The 17,327-nt window shown below is 36.3% G+C and overlaps 1 protein-coding gene across 2 annotated transcripts in view; it reads right to left on the bottom strand.

Moving 5' to 3' along the window:
• The window catches only part of AGBL1 (AGBL carboxypeptidase 1), an 832,432-nt gene that overhangs the window by 728,357 nt on the left and 86,748 nt on the right, over nucleotides 1–17,327 (bottom strand). The window lies entirely within an intron of this gene.

Here is a 17,327-nt window from a genome sequence, read left to right on the forward strand (position 1 = left end):
CTCCATTGCAAGGATGCCTGCAGCAGATCTAAGTTTTTACTATTTTATTACACTTAAATCTCTTTCTCCAATATTATCTTCTGACTGGTTATTTTTCGTAAATGGGAAAACAATATTCATGTGTTCACCTTATGGCTAAAAACGTCACCAAACTTCTTATTAATCTTCCTAGCTTATCCAGTAAACATGGATACTCTGGATTTTCCAAGTAGATAATAGTGTCATCAGCAAATGATTATTTGTCTCCTCATATTCAATACTTTTAACTGTCTCAGTAATGGTAGCATGTGGGCTAGAATTTCATACACAGTGTTCAATACCAGTGGTAAGAGTAGGAGCTTGCATACAGGTTAAGTTTCTATGAGTGATCTAAGTACATTTGAAAAAAATGCAGGGACACCTGGGTGGCTTAGTCAGTTAGGCATCCAACTTCAGCTCAGGTCATGATCTCACAACTCTTGAGTTCAAGCCCTGCATCAGAGTCTGTGCTGACAGCTCGGAGCCTGGAGCCTGCTTCAGACTGTGTGTCTCCCTCTCTCTCTGCCCCACCCCTGCTTGTGCTCTGTCTCTGTCTCTCAAAAATGAATAAATGTTAAAAAAATTTGTTTAAGAAAAAATGCATAACTTCTGCTCTGTCAGCAGAATATATATATATATATATATATATATATATACACACATATATATATACATATATATATATATACACACACACACACACATACACACACACACACATATATATATTTATGTGACCCTTGTTAATTGTATTCTTTAAGTACTCTTATATTCTCTTATCATGTGTCTATTTCATTACTGCATTTAAGAGATATCTGTTGGAGTCACCATATTCTTCTGGTAGGTATATTAGTTTTAGCCTTACATATTTTTTAGCTATGTTGCAGGGTGCAGAAAAAGTAATAACTATTATATTACTCTTATTTTTAGTATATATTATTCCTATGTCCTGCTTAATGCTTTTTGCCTTGATTTCTGCTTTCTTTGATATTATAACCACATTATCTATTTTTGTTTTTAACAACTTTATGGAAATATCTTTGACGCACGAGAATTGTATATATTTAAGGTATACAAGTTGATGTTTGGATAAATGAATATACTATGAAAAGATCACCACAATGAAGCTAAATCACCCCATGCAGTTATTAGTGTGCATGTGTATGTGTGTGTATGTGTATGTGTAGAAGATTTAAGATCTATCCTCTTAGCAAATTTCAAGTGCACAATACAGTATCACTGTGCTGGACATTAGGCTTCCCAATCTCATTCATCTTGCATAACTGAAATTTTGTACCCCTTGACCAACATCTACTCATTTCCCCTCCTCTTGTTCCTGGCAACCACCATTCTACCCTCTGCTTCTTTGAGTAGTACTTTTTATAGATTCCACATATAAGTAAGATCATGCAGTATTTGTCTCTATGTCTGGTTTATTTCACTTAGCATAATATCCTCTTATTTTCATCTATGTTGTTGTAAATGACAGGATTTCCTTATTTTTAAGACTGAATAATGTTCCATTGTGTATTCCACATTTTCTTTATCCATTTGTCCATCAATGGATGGACCATATCTTGACTATTATAAGTAATGCATCAATGAATATGGGAGTGCATATATCTCTTTTGAATATTGATTTTGTTTCCTTCGGATATATACCCAAAAGTTTGATTGTTAGGACATATGGTAGTTCTAGATTTTCATTTTTTTAGTAACTTCTATAACTGTTTTCTATAACAGTTATACATTTCCACCAACAATGTACAAGGGCTCCCTTTTTTCCATATCCTCACCAACCACTGCTTATCTTCCATCTTTTTGGTAATATCCATTCTAAAAGATGTGAGGGGATATTTCATTGTGGTTTTCCTTTGCATTTCCCTGATGATGAGTGATGCTGAGTACCTTTTTACAAACCTGTTGGCCACTTATAGTCAACCAATCTTCTACCGGGGTGTGAAGAACATATAATAGGGAGAGGGAAGTCTCTTCAGTAAGTGGTGTGTTGGAAAAACTGATATCCATACGCAGAAGAATGAAATTAGACCCTTAACTCACACTATATACAAAGTCAACTCACAGTGGATTAAAGACTTAAAGGTAAGGCCTTAAAATGTGAAACTACTAGAAGAAAGCCTAGAGAAAAGCTTCTTGCCATTGGTCTTGGCAATGAGTTTTTGGTCATGACACCAAAAGCACAGATGGCAAAAGCAAAAATAGACAAATAAACTACATCAAACTAAAAAGCTTCCTGTACAGCAAAGGGAACCATGAACAGAGTGAAAAGGCAACCTATAGGATGGGAGAAAATATTTGCAAACCTTGTGTCTGATAAGGGGTTAATAACAATAATATATAAAGAACTCCTACAACTCAATAGCAAAAACAAAAGAATAACAAATATCTGATTAAAAAGTGGTTGAAGGACCTGAAGAGGCAATTCTCAAAGAAGACAGACAAATGGCCAACAAATCCTTCATCTGTTTTTCTTTTTCATTTTTTATTTGTTAGCTGTAGTGGCTGTTGCCACTGTTGCTGTACTCATCAGCAGAATTTTCTTGATCTACTTGCTTTCATGTCTTTATTTTCAGGTTTCTGGTGTCATTTTGCTTTCAGAACGTATCCTGTCAATATGAAACAGCAACATTTTAATCTCTGTTGCAATTGTTGAGTTTATTCACATTTGTTGGGACAGGTTTGGACTTCTGCCATCTTATGTTGTGTTTTTCACTTGCAGCGCATTCTTTATTCTTTTTACTTTCCTTTCCTTTTATTTGATCAGCTAAACTTTCTTTGCTTCATTTTTTTCCTCTACTGCTTTAAAAGTTAATCTTTTTTATGTTTTTCTAGAAGTTATCCTGTCCTTTATGTATAATTAAATCTTAACAATGTGTTCAGTTTGAATTTTACTGATGGAAAGTTTTTTTTATAATTTTTGTTTGTATGTGTACTTCTGATTTTGTTGGGGAGAGGGACAGGGAATTAAACAGAGAAATCACCTAATGATTTTTTTCTATTTCCCTTTTTCCTATACTCTTCCCAAAGATATTTGCATTTATAAGTGCATGGTTATAAACTCAGATAAAATTAAAAGACTCATGTGGAAAACAGCAATACAGTGCCACACTTCTCCTTATATTTAAGTCTTGCTCCACAGTAGCAAACTCTTCAAATATTTCTGCTGTGTATTCTAGTATTTACCACCAACCTTGTAAATATGCTGATAATGCTACTTATTGACCTTGTATTTAGACAATGCCTACAGACAGCTGTTTCGGTAGATGGCTCTGATTGGCCTCCCGAAAGCCATAGATAACCTCTTTGTCTTGCCTTCCTCAACTATGGAGGATGAAAAACTAGAATACCTTTCTAGACTCCCTTGAAAATAAATGTGGTTTTTTGATACATTTTTGGCCAATGAGGTATAGGCAAATAGCCCTGGGAGAGCTTATTTCTTCTTAAGTAAAAAGACAAATTCTCACTAGTGGAAGGAAATGTGTCCCATGTCCTCATCCATCTTCCTTGCTGAAACATGAAGGCTCAGTAATCACATATTAAAGATGGTGGAGCAAAAAAAGCTGAAAAGAGCCTGATTCATGATGACATGTGGTTGTCATTCTACCAGTCCCAGGATGCCTGACCCAGGATTTCTGAGGCTATCATGGTAGGGTTTTCTGTCATTCACAACTGTTGCGTTCTTCTCACCCTACACTTTAGGAACACCGATTATTCTTAAAGACATCACCTCTTAAGTTTTTATCTATTACTGTTGTTCTAATTGCATTAATCTCTTTAATCTTTTTTCTGCATTCAGGGTTATCATTTCAAGCCTTTGCTCTAAGTCATGAATACACTTTTCTGCTATTTCTTTTCTATTCCTATTCTGCTTATTTCATTAAAAAAAGAATTTGTACTCATTGTTTTCTTCCTCAGCAATATTTCTTTTCAGCTCATTCTGTTGTTCCAGCAACTTATCTTTGAGTTCTTGAGTCACTGAATTCATGTTCTCTTTAAATTGTTCTATACTGCAAAGCAGCTGTTAGAAATTTTCATTTGCTTCATAGGTTAGATTCTTCAGGTTAGATTCTTTGCTTCAGGTTATATTCTTCTGGATTTTTTTTATACCTGACTTCTGGCCTTTTTTAGACATTTTTTCCTCCATGCTGTTTCTTTCCATATTGACAAGAACATTCCTTTTTGCATATTTTATTTTCTCTATATAGATGTGGTTGAATTATCCATTAATCCATTCCCACATTAGTTGGTATCTGATTAGCTTCCCTTCATAGTTTCAGCTGGAAGATTGAGTGTTGTAGGTTATTTTGGTTTTTATAGGCCTGAGTAGTTATATCTACTTTCATGCACCTTACGAGAAGAGGGAGGGAGGATGTCCAGGTAGGGTTAGTGCTGGTTGTAATGCATTTACCTCTGTAGACTCACCAAGTTTTTGGAAAACCAAACACATTTCAAATAAAATCATAATAATGTAATATCCAATAATTATACACATATGTGTTATTACTTTAATATAAAAATATGGAGAGTAGATGTTCATTTGAAATCATAATTAGTCTACATAAATGCAAATAGTTAAAAATAAGACTTAAAGGGGAAATTAGGAGTAATTTATAGTAGGTCTAAACAATACATGTAATAAAAGTATAATACTATTTTTATAATGTCTTTCTGCCTTCTTATAGGGTAATTATTTAAATCTTTTAAAACTATTGTATGTTACTATTATGCTATATTAGTACATATTATTAACATACAACAATATAATATTTTTAAAGAGAGAACATAAATATAATAGGACTAATTAGATATTACCCATTTTCAATTAAAAAAATAATAATGTTTATTTTAGTCCCATGATACAATAGAATAGTTGTAATCTTTCTAAATCCTTCTCTAATGATTCTTCTCTGAACTGCCTGAAGCTTTTAGGACATCCTTCTTTAATGTAGTGGTGAAACTGAAAGCAATCCAATGTACAATTCATTTTGTCTTGCAGCTCTGCTCTCATAAACCCCATTACATTAGTTTCCGGTTTTTAGTATATTAAGCTAAATACCATCTCCACAAAAGTGTTTGAGCATGGAGTACTTAAGATTTTATTTATTAGCAACACCAGGTTTTTAGACTTGCAGGAATTCATTTCCAGTTCTATAAAAATATCCATCCATACCATATCTACTGGCTTGCTGTGGTAGACCAGTTGTCTGTCCACCAGGTCTTTTCATCTTTAAATTCATCAAATACATTTCTGCATCTAAATTGTCCATAATTTTGAAATACTCCAAAGTTAAGCCTCTCTCGGGGAAAATGGTTTTAAATCGCAGAGGTATTTTGAAGTTCTGAAATCAAAGTTGGACTCCAAATAAGTTACAGTTTTAGTAAAGAAATGGAGAAAGTCCTGTTTAATTTGGCTGCCCTTTCTGTCAACTTTTTTTCTTTTTTAATTCTGAAGCAGTCTTACTTATAAAAGAAATGGGTCTTTTTTTTCACAAGTGTTTGTCGCAACCCAAAACAATTCAAGTGCAGTCAATTCATCCTTTTCTAAGCTCCTTAATATCTCTTCAAAGATCACCAAACAGCTTCAGAGAAACAGCATATAAATCTATTCTAAAGTAATCCTTTTCTTGGGGTGCCTGGGTGGCTTAGTTGGTTATGAGTCCGACTTCAGCCTAGGTCCTGATCTCTCTGTTCCCGAGTTCGAGCTCCGCAATGGGCTCTGTGCTGACAGCTCAGAGCCTGGAGCCTGTTTCAGATTCTGTGTCTCCCTCTCTCCCCGCCCCTCTGCTCCTCATGCTCTGTCTCTCTCTGTCTCTGTCTCTCTCTCTCTCTCTCTCTCTCTCTCTCTCTCTCTCTCTCTCTCTCTCAAAAATAAATAAACATTAAAAACATTCATAAAGTAATCCTTTCCTCCATTTTTATCCCCAAGGTATTTCTAAATTAGAGAAAGAGATTCTTCTTATCTCACATTTGAAAATATTTTTAGAGCTGGCCAACATTTGAAAACCTTTTTCATAGCCAGCAACAGTGTGTCAAGACGTGCCACCCTATAGGATGCTAACTCATCTCTATAAAGCCAAAAATTTATTAATTGCCTCTGTGTTTTGAGTATGAAGGGCCAACAGATCAGTTACTAAATTTCCCCTTTTGTTCAACCACAGAATATTTTAATTGCAACACTGGAATCAGAAAATGTAACGTTACTCAGTTTCACAGAACATTCAAGAAGATTGTACAATCATGTGTGTTCATTCATGCAGTGTGCTCAAGCCAATTCAGAGGCCACTATTTTCAACTAAACATTAGTGTCTTTTAGAAGTACCTAACTGTCTCATTACAGATTTATGAAATTCAGTGTCCACATGTGATCTCTCATCCCCTTCTCCAACATGCACAGTTCCCAAATTCTTTTCTGCATATTGTGCAGTATGTTTGGTTTGGGTTTTTGACCACCTAATCCACTTGTATGTGCCCTTCCATCTTTCATTCAAATCACATAGTCAATTAGCTTTCTTTTTCAATGATATCTGGGTCATGCTGGTATTAGCATCAACAGTCAGAAGCAACAATAGTGACCACACAAGGTGTCCATTTATCCATTTATCTATCTGTACCATCCCCACTTGACATTAAAGACATTATTGCTTTCGGCCTTTATTTTGGGGTTGCCATATGAGTTTTTCACTTTCCCCTCAACTTTCCACACCCATCACCAGAAACTAAGACCTTTCATGTCTCATGGAGGGGGTTCCCAGGGCTCAAGGTTTTTAGGGCAAAAACTGAGGCTGTCACAATCAAAGTAGGATGATCACACTTCCTTTTGTATTTTGTTAAAAATCTCATGATAGAGTTCATTTCACATGGGTAAGAGCATATGGTAATCACATGGTAAGAATTTGTGAGCTTCTAATCATTCCTCTGATAGAGGATGGAACCGAACAGAAATCATGAACTCTAGGAGTCTATTATCCCCACCCCATCTACTTCTCCCTAGCAGCCATTTATAATGACTTCCCAGCCAGGAAAAGAAAAATATTAGGTAAAACTGGTGAGTTTGGGGTACAGAGTTATTGCTCTGCAAGGTTATGGGAAACTTCCCCTAGGGGTCCTCAGAGCATCTTGCCTTTTGTATTTCCCTAATATGGTGGGCAATTGTTACTTTTTTCTGCCCACTGTCCACTTCTCCTTTTCATGGAAATGGTGCCTTGATTTTACACTGGAATAAAGGTAGGGTGGAGTCCATCATTGAATACTTTGCACACATTTAAAAAGGTTGGCAAGATCAACAACAAAAGGACAAACAACCCAATTACAGAATAGGTAAAGGGCTTGAATAGACCTTTCTCCAAAGAACAGTCAATAAGCACATGAAAAGATGTTCATGTCATTTATCATTAGGGAAATGCAAATAAAAAAATCACAAAGACATGCTATTCCATACAGAGGAAGATGGCTATAATAATAATTTTTAAAAGTGACAATAACAAGTGTTGGCAAAGATGTAAAGAAATTTGGGAGCCTTCATACATTGCTGGTGAATCCACTGTGGAAGAGAGTTGAGTGGCTCCTTAAAAAGTTAAACAATCTAGCAACTCCACTGCTAGGTAGATACTCAAAAGAACCGAAGACAGATACTCAAACACATACACACGTGTGTTCAGAGCAGCACTATTCACAATAGCCAAAAGGTAAAAACAACCCAAATGTCCATCAACAGATGCAAGGATACACAAAATGAAGTATATTCATACAATGGAATGTTATTTGTCCATAAAAAGGAATGGAGTGTTGATACATTCTATAATATCGGTGAACTTTAAGAATATTTTGCTAGTAAAAAAAAGTCAGGCACAAAAGGTCACATATGATTCTATTTATATGAAACTCCCAGTATAGGTAAATCCCTAGAGACAGAAAATAGATTAGTGGTGGCCAGGGGCTGGGGCAAGGGGAGGAAGGATAAAATGGACAGTTACTGCTTAATGGGTATAGGGTTTCCTTTGGGGGTGATGAAAATGTTTTAGAACTACATAAAGATGGTGGTTACCAAACACTGCAAATGACTAAATGCCAGTGAGTCATAAACTTTTGAATGGTTGATGTTATGTTACATGAATTTTACCTCAGCTTAAAAAAAAGGAAAGAAAAAAGGATGCCAAGAGATGTTTGTAACCTAACTCACAGAGCATTCATGATGTGTCACTAAATAAAAAGTACAATAGATGAGCAATTGTTTCAGGACAAGCATGTTTTTGTGAAATAATAATAGTCATAATATATATTACCAATATATGCATGTTAATACATGTATAAAATGATTCAAAGGGATTTACATGGAATTGTTTCAAGAAGTTATCTCTAGAGAGTAAAATTATAGAAGATATTTATTAAATATTACCTTTTTGAAAGAAAAAATTGGAACCTTGTAACAGGCTTTTAAAAAGTAATTACTGGGGCGCCTGGGTGGCTTAGTCAGTTAAGCATCTGACTCTTAATATCAGCTCAGGTCTTAATCTCAGGGTCATGGAGACCCTGAGGAGTTCAAGCCCCATGTACCACTCCACACTGAGCATGGAGCCTACTTACAATAAATAAAATAAAATAAAAAGTAATAACTGACCCCCTCTCATATAAAATGAGTACATTAACATAAACGTACATATTACCCATCCATCCTAGTTCTCTATTTCCGCAGCATATGGTTTTAAAATTTCAGCATTAATTTTTTAAATATTTCTTCTTCACTCATCCTTTATCTGCCTTCGTTCTGGCAGCTATCCTCCTACATTAGTGGATGAAGGTAGTTTTGCTGAGAATGGGGGTGGTAAGGTGGCCCCTGTCTCCTTTCCTCAGGCTGGACCCTTCTGTACTAGATCAACGAGAAATGCCTTAAATCTGTCAGCATGTGGATGACACCCTTCCTTAATTTCCAACCCTGATGCAACATTTTCCCCATAATTGTCTATTTCTTTATTGTGGCAATAATGATTCTGGAGCAGCAGTGTTAGATGCCCTGGCTCAAATTGTTGTCTTGCCCAAAAAACCCAGCATTGTGAACAACTGTCCATTACCGGAAGAAATGCTTGAGGTTACAGGGTGATGACGCAATCTGAAATGAAGTATGATTGTTCATTCTTTGAACAATGCTTACAGGAGATAGTGAATCCAAATGACAATACGGATAGCTGCACTGTAAACCAAAAGGTAGGACTGGATACACCTTGGGGGTGGTGCACTTGTTGAACAGAACAAGGTTTAGTCACATGGGTCCTGCACCTAATCTTGGTAGTTTGAGAGAAGGACCCCTGAGGGACTGAGAATGAGCAGTGACAGGTACTATTCTTTATTGAGGCTTGTTAAATGTTCTTGCCAATATCCCTTAGATACATTATCCTATTTAAATCTTATAACAGCTGCATGGAATAAAGCACTATTATACCCATTCTTAAAGTTCACAAATTGAGACTCAACAAAGTTAAGCAACTTGCTTACGGTCACTGAAAGAAGGGGAGCCAACTCTCGAATCTAAATCCACAACTGTTGACCCAATGTTATTTTCAACAGCTTGGAGGGCTTTTATAACATACGTTCTTTCAAGTCCTAGAGTTCTGAAGAATGTGATGGGGTGTAAAGTGAAGTCAGAACTCTAGTTTGCAATCACTTCCAACAGGACTGCTTCTTATCTGTGCTGTATTTTTTCTAAGTGCAGCTTGTTTAATGTTTTATTTGTTTTTGAGAGAGAGAGAGAGAGCACAAGCGAGGGAGAGACAGACAGAGAGGGAGACAGAGGATCCAAAGCAGGCTCCGCACTGACAGCAGCAAGCTCTGTTCAGGGCCTGAACTCACAAACCTGAGACGAAGTCAGATGCTCAATGGACTGAGCCACCCACGTGCTCCTCTGTGCTTTTTTGAAGCCCCATGTAAGAATTTATTTGGAGAAGGGGGCAGAGATCTTTCACTTAAAAAAAAGAGAAATCTTGGGATGCCTGGATGGCTCAGTCATTGGAGCATCCAACTCTTGATTGCAGTTTAGGTCATGATCAGAGGGTCATGGGATTGAGCCCACAATGGGCTCCCTGCTGAGCCCGGAGCCTGCTGGGGATTCTCTCTCTCCCCCTCTGCCCCTCTCCCCTGCTTGTGCACTCACTCTCTCTTTCTCTCTCTCTCTCTGTCTCTCTCTCTGTCTCTCTCTCTAAAATTTAAAAAATAAAATCTTGTAAAGAAATCAGACTTCTAAAATGTAAAGCAATATATTTCCTTCCCCCATATCCCTTCTTATTACCGATCTTACATTAGACTTTGTTAACTGATCTTTGCATGTCAGTGTGTTGGTTCTCATTGGGATGTGTGAGTTTATATCAGTTTGGATGTTTCTGTTTACAGGAAAAAAGGTAAATGCAGGTATAAGTTCTTTAGCTTTATCTGATATAGCATTAGTATCAATAATAGATCAGGGATCCTTACATTTATAGATGGAAAAAAACATAGCCTAGGGTTCAAGGAACTGAAAAGCCAGTATGCACCGTCTGATGAGAAAAAAAATGGAATTCAGGGTCAAAAACTCTGTCCTGAATCTCCATTCTGGTATAAACATGTCGCCAAACAGCTCTGAGACTGTTTCCTCTTTTGTAAAACGGAGGCGCATATGCCAACTTCAGAGTGATTCTGTGGAAGATGAATAAGATAATGTACATTGAAACGCCAAGCACATCTTAGATTCCCAATTAATATTCCATTTTTATTAGATGATTCAAATTCTTGAAAGCCTGTGGTAAAGATACCCTCTGTGAGATTTACTCGGGAGAGACCTCTGTGGAGGCCACAGGGTTCCACATCAGACTGGCTCTTAAGATTAAAATGCCACTCTCACAGCAAACATTTGGACAAGTCCAAAGCAGGGTTGTTGTCAGTGTAGCCCCACACTTCACATGGTGGGCTGGAAGGCCTGGGGTTCCACAGCAAAATAGAGCAATCTTTACACTGTCATGAATTTCTCCATTTTTTCCCTTTGACTGATCACGAGGTGAGGCTGAGATTTACGTTACAGCACATGATATTTTCAAACCCATCTTGAGGCATGTCAAACATACCATCTTTTGAGTAAATTTAAGTGTCCAAAGCCTAGACTCCCATAAACCAGTTCTAGTCATGAAGCCCACTCTATAGGAACTCTTTAAAGTGTAATTTCAGGGACAGAGGTTAAACCTTACAGAAAAATCTTTTTATATTAGAAAACCCCCTTTTAAAAAACCAGAAATTATTTTAGAATTACTTTTTAAGCTGTTTTCCCTTTTGAAACCAAAAAAAAACCCAAAAACAAAAATAGAAAATGTACAAAATTCCATGGAAAATCAAACGTCATTCAACGATTGGCTTCCAAAATACAGTTATACTTCTGCTTTGAAAAACAGAATCATATTGACCCAAGGACTAATGGTTCAATGAACTCATTTCAGTCTTCACCAGAAACTCTGATCAGAAAAGAATACTAATAGGATAGATTCTACTTGAGATGAATATTTATCCCCATCACAAATAAAATTCAGAAAGTCAATATTTAGGTTCTCCAAAGAACAGAAACAATAAAAGAATGAATTCCTTTAAAAGCTATCTTCTTGGACTGTCTTGGAAATAATATCTCTATAAATATTAAGTCTTCTTATTATATAGAACACTTTATATAGTCCTAATATTTTACGAAATGTATGCCAGCTTGTGGATGAGGCAGTTTGGAGCTGCAATACCCATGGCCACCGAGAGATGGCAGTCAGCTATCCATGTACTCTGGATTAGTGGGTCCCTGCCACCTAGAACTGCCTTTTCTGTTTGTCTGCCTCATTGATTCTTGCTGTTGTTTCAGAAACATTTCTTTCCTCCATTGCTATTGCCTGATCATTCCCACTTTCCCTCAAACCCATTATTATTATAACTCTGCCACTCAATTATTTAACTCTATAACAGCATCATATAATTGGGGGGCCATGATATTAACTCCAAAAAGCATTTGGGGGGATTTATTTGGCCTGAAGCGTGCCACATAAAATGGGATTTTTTTATATGTGATGATGATTACTATGATTAGGGTAGGCCATTTTCAAAGACAAATTATTTCAACCTGAAGGAAACCAAGGCCTGAGGCTACCTCTTTCCTTTTTAGAGCCCTCAGGCCCCTGTAAAACTATCCCCTGAACATGTTTTATTTATTTATTCCAGTTATTTAATCATTTCTGCTTTTAAATATTGAGGAAAGGGTAGTCATCATGTTCCAGCATGGTGTGGTGGAAATAGACCTGGATATTCATTCCAGTAGAACTGAAATCTTACCTCTTCCACCCACTTCCTATGTAAATTACAGAGTAATACTCAGAGTATTTATCAAGTGAGGGTATGGGAATGAGTACTCTCTACTTTCCCTTCTGCATAAAATCTTTAAATATTCTATGGAAATTAAAAACATTGCCATGTCATGGATTCTAAAATTGTCTTATCCTTTAAAAAGTATTGTAGAAATATTTAAATTGCAAAAAAAAAAAAAAAAAAAGTGTTAGCAGTGCTGAGAAACAGGTCGGAGACTATCCCAAAGTGCCCCAGAAGACAATGGACAGAGACACTAGCAAACTCTGGGGGAACACTCCAATCCCAGAGAAACAAGAATTCACTGTGAAAGAGAGATGCAAATCTTTCAGGCAAGCACAAGTGTGGTCACCTTCCTCCCAGCACACCCGCATGTGAGAAGCCCCCAAGGCCAGCTCCTGACCACACACACTGGAGAGTGAGCCTTGATGGTGGGCACTATCTCAGCAATACTGAAATAAAATAGCAAAACCTGTTGCTATGGCTATGAGCCTGTTCCACTGCATTGTTCCTTTAGGTTAACAGATTTTTAAACTGGCAAAATAGTAACATCTAGGATTTCTTTCTTTTTTTTTTTTTTCTTTTTTCTTTTTTTCCTTTAATCTGACCCCAAAGATCCTGCTATGGAATATTTCACTAGAAACCTAGACTAAACTCCAACATAATGCAGCTCAAGTGCTATTGATTACAAACGAATATGGGAGAGAATGCAAGTGTCTCTGTAAGGCTGAAATAGCAAAGAAAACCATTCTTCACTTCAAAAGAAGGTAATCCGTTTTCTTACCACTCAAGTGTTACCTCCCTGTGATGCACAATAAATGTAGTCAGGAAAGGGAAATGAATTTGAAATACCTAATGTCTGTTCTTAAGAATATTCTAGATGGCATCTGCACCTATAACCCTAGAGCAAAGTGTCATGAAGCCATAAGTCTAAGAATATAAAGAATTGAAATATACATGTGAAATACAGCATTATAAATTGAAACTTTGTTGGAAGCAGTGAATAGCAGACAGCAGACAGAAAAAAATTGAATTATTCGAGTTGAAAGTAGAGAAGTTCCCTATAATGCAAAAGAAAAACACAAAAGAACAAAAATAAACAAACAACCTAAGAGGAGATAAGGAATGGGCAGAGAAAGGGAGGGAGGAAGCCAGGATGAGAGAGAAGATATAGAGAAAAAGATCTTAGATGGTTCATCTTTTTCTCCTATTACCACGCATCTCAACTTTACCTATATTAATATTGAACTCATTGTTCACCCACCCAAGCCAGTCTGTTTTGTGCTTCCATGCATTCTGTGATGCTTTCTTCCTTCCCAGAAAACCAACTTCTGCTTTCTTCCCTCCATTCCGCCTCCTTCTCCTAGGTCAAAACTTCTATTCGATTCCTTTGTGAATGAACAAATAAGTGACTGACCAAATGATCAGTGGTTGGTGTTGTTAGTTTCAATGAATGTACCAATAGCCAGATGATCAAAATACAATATTTGGTGGATTAGACATTACTGCGACTATTTTCATTTGGCTTTAATTTTCATAAAAATAAAAGCAATGCCTAATAATTATAGAAAGTATTTTAAAGTTAATTTATAGTCCCAAGATAAAAGCGAGTTACTGGTGTTCTTCTGTATATGTTTTACCATGTAGGACATCTGGGTGGCTCAGTTAAGCACCTGACTCTTGATTTCAGCTCAGGTCATGATCTTACAGTTTGTGGGATCAAGCCCTGTGTCGGGCTCTGTGTTGACAGTGTGGAGCCTGCTTGGTATTCTCTCCCTCCATCTTTCTTTCTGCCCCTTTCCCATTCTTTCTCTCTCTCTCTCTCAAAATAAATAAATAAATAAATAAATAAAAATATTTTACTGTATATATTTTTCATGTAAATAGAACATTTTTGGGTTTCTTTGATATATTGAGATATAATTGGCATACTGTAAATTATACACAGTTAAAGTACACAATTTGAGAAGATTTTACATATGCATGCACCTTTAAAACATCACCACCATCAAGGTAACAAAAAAGCCACAGCCCTCCCCAAAGTTTCCTCATGCTTCTCGGGAATCCCTCCCTCCCCCTCTCCTTTACTCCCAACCCAGTCTCCAGATGTCCACTCATCTGCTTTCTGTCACTATAATTTATTTTGCGTTTTCTAAAATTTTATATAAATGGAATCATACAGCATGCACTTTTTCATCTGGCTTCTTTCAGTATAATTATTTTGAGACTTACTCATGCTATAGCATATACCAATATTTCATCCTCTTATTGCTAAGTAATATTCCATTGTATGAAAATATCAGTTTGTTTACTTTTCACCAGTTGGGGTACATTAGGATTGTTTCCAGTTTTCAGTTATTACAAATTAAGCTATTATACACATTTGTACAAATCTTCGTAAAGATATATACTATCATTTCTATTGGGTAAATACCCAGAAAAGGAATAGACATATTTTTAGATGTTTGTGTTTGATTTTTAAGAAACTGTCAGACTGTTTTCCAAAGTGATTATACCATTTTTACATTTCTGCCAGTAGAATATGTGAGTTCTAGTTCTTCCACATCTTTCTCAACCCCTGTGATGGTCCATCTTTTTTTTGTTTTGTTTTGTTTTTTGTTTTTTTTTTTTGCCCATTTTTAATAGGTGCATAGTGGTATCATGTTGTGGCTTTAATCTGCATTTCCCTAATGAATTTTAATGTTGATCATGTTTTCTATGGGCATGTTTGCCAATATATCTTCTTTGGTGACATAGCTGTTCAAACTTTTTTTTAACGTTTTATTTTAATTCTAGTTACTTAACAGTGCTATATTACTTTCAGGTGTATGCAATAAAGTGATTCGACAATTCCATACATCATCACGACAAGTGCACTCCTTAATCCCCATCACCTATTTCACCCATCGCTCCAACTACCTCCCTTCTGGTAAACATCAGTGTGTTCTCTATAATTAAGAGTCTTTCTTGGCTTCTCTCTCTCTCTGCCCACCCCTTTTATCATGTTGTTTTTCTTAAATTCTTCATATAATTGAAATCATATGGTATTTGTCTTTCTCTGACTTATTTCACTTAGCATTATATTCTCTAGTTCAATCCATGTCATTGAAAATGGCAAGATTTCATTTTTTTTATGGATGAATAATACTCCATTGACTATGTGTATACCTCTTCTTTATCCATTCATCTATTGATAGACACTTGAGCTGTCTCCGTACTTTGGATATTGTAAATAATGCTGCAATAAACATAGGGGTATTCATGTGAATAAGTGTTTTTGTATTCTTTGGGTAAATACCCAGTAGTGCAATTGTTGGATCATAAAGTAGGTCTGTTTTTAACTTTTTGAGGAACCCCCGTACTGTTTTCTACAGTGGCTGCACCAGTCTGCATTCCCACTGACAGTGTAAGAGAGTTACTTTTTCTTCACATCTTTGTCAACACTTGTTGTTTCCTGTGTTATTGATTTTAGCCATTCTGACCAGTGTGAGGTGATATCTCACTGTAGTTTTGATTTGCATTTCCCTGATAGTAAGTGATAATGAGCATCTTTTCATGTGTCTGTTGGCCATCTGGATGTCTTCTTTGGAGAAATGTCTGCTCACATCTTCTGCCCATTTTTAATTGGATTATTCATTTTTGTGTTGTTGAGCAGTACCAGTTCTTTATTTTTTTGGCGGGGGGTGGGGGGGGATACTAACCTTTCATCAGATATGTCATGTGCAAATATCTTCTGCCTTTCCATAGGTTACCTTTTAGTTTTGTTGATTCTTTCATTCACTGTGCAGAAGCTTTTTATTTTGATGTAGTTCCAGTGGTTTATTTTTGCTTTTGTTTCCCTTGCCTCAGGAGACATAAGTAGAAAGAATTCACTATGGCCGAAGTCAAAGTTACTGCCTGTGTTCTTTTCTAGGATTTTGATGGTTTCAGGTCTCACATTTAGGACTTTAATCCATTTTGAAATTATTTTTGTATATGGTGTAAGAAAGTGGTCCTGTTTCATTCTCTGGCATGTGCTGTCCAGTTTTCCCAACACCATTTGTTGAAGAGACTGGCTTTTTCCCAATGGATATTCTTTCCTGCTTTCTTGAAGATTAACTGAGCTTGCAGTTGTGAATTTACTTCTGGGCTTTCTATTCTGTTCCATTGATCTATGTGTCCATTTTTGTGCCAATACTGTTTTGATTACTATAGCTTTGTAACATAACCTGAAGTTTGGGATTGTGATGCCCCTAAATTTGCTTTTCTTTCTCAAAATTGCATTGACTATTCAGTGTCTAAAATCCAGTTTTAGGATTGTTTGTTCCAGCTCTGTGAAAAAGGCTGTTTGACAGGGATGTGTTACATGCAATTGCTTTGGGTAGTATAGACATTTTAATACTTATTCTTCCAATCCATGAGCATGGAATGTCTTCTCATTTCTTTGTGTCATCTTCAATTTCTTTCATCAGTGTTTTATAGTTTTCAGGGTACAAGTCTTTCACCTCTTTGGTTAGGCTTATTCCTACGTATCTTATTATTTTTGATGCAATTGTAAATATGACTGTTTTCTTAATTTCCCTTTCTGCTGCTTCATTGTTGGTGTATGGAAATGCAACAGATTTCTGTACACTGATTTTGTATCCTGTGACTTCTAGCAGTTTTATGGTGGAATCTTTCAGGTTTTCTATATATAATATCATGTCATCCGCAATTAGTGAGAGTTTCACTTCTTCTAATTGATTTGGATGTCTTTTGTTTCTTCATGTTGTCTGATTGCTGTGGCTAGGACTACCAGTACTATGGCTAATCAAAGTAGTGAGAGTGATCTTTGCCTTGTTCCTTAACTTAAGGGAAAAGCTCTCAGTTTTCCCCATTGAGTGTGATGTTAGCTGTTGGTTTTTCATAAATGACCTTTATAATATTGAGGTATGTTCCCTCTAAACCTATTTTGTTAA

Source organism: Panthera pardus, unplaced genomic scaffold (genome assembly GCF_024362965.1).
Source record: "Panthera pardus isolate Hobbes unplaced genomic scaffold, ASM2436296v1 HiC_scaffold_24, whole genome shotgun sequence".
Lineage (NCBI taxonomy): Eukaryota > Metazoa > Chordata > Mammalia > Carnivora > Felidae > Panthera > Panthera pardus.